A 707-nucleotide genomic window follows, 5' to 3' on the forward strand; every position below is an offset into this window, starting at 1 on the left:
CCCCACTCTCTCTCCTTCTCGCTACGTCTTTCTATCGTTTTTTTTCTCTACTTTCTCTATATATCCTACTTCCCCTTTTACATCACCCTCTCTCCCTCTCTCACTGCGTTTTTTTCAAGAATCTTTCCTCCGCCTTTTCCCCCCTATATATCTTACACCCTTTCTATTATTCTACCTCCACCTCTCACTCCATGTCTTTGACACCAAGTCTCTTTCCAACGTCAACGACTTTCCTCTGCTTTCTCCCATTCTTTTCTGCCCACCTCTCCTCTCACTACACGTTTTACTCTCTCTCTATCACTCTTCCCCCTCTCACTGTTTATTATCACATTTTTCTCCACCTTCTCTCATTGCTTTATATTCTTTCTATTCTTCGACCTCCCCTTCTCTCATATATCTTATTCTATTTCTATTTCTCTCCCTCTTTCTCCTTTCATTTTGTATGCCTCTCTCTCTCTCTTTCTCTCTCATTCCTTTACATACATTTCTCCCCTTCTCTCCCCCTCTGCATTTTTCTCTCTTTCTACTGTTCTTCCTCCACCCCCTCTCTCTCTCTCTCTATCTATCTATCTATCCATTCATTTATCTATCTATCTGTCTGTCTGTCTCTCCCTCTCTCTCTATATATCAATCTCTCTCTCTCTATCTATCAATCTCTCTCTCTCTATCTCCCTCTCCCTCCCTCTCCCTCTCTCTCTCTCTCTCTC

Source organism: Octopus bimaculoides, chromosome 29 (genome assembly GCF_001194135.2).
Source record: "Octopus bimaculoides isolate UCB-OBI-ISO-001 chromosome 29, ASM119413v2, whole genome shotgun sequence".
Taxonomy (NCBI): Eukaryota; Metazoa; Mollusca; class Cephalopoda; order Octopoda; family Octopodidae; genus Octopus; species Octopus bimaculoides.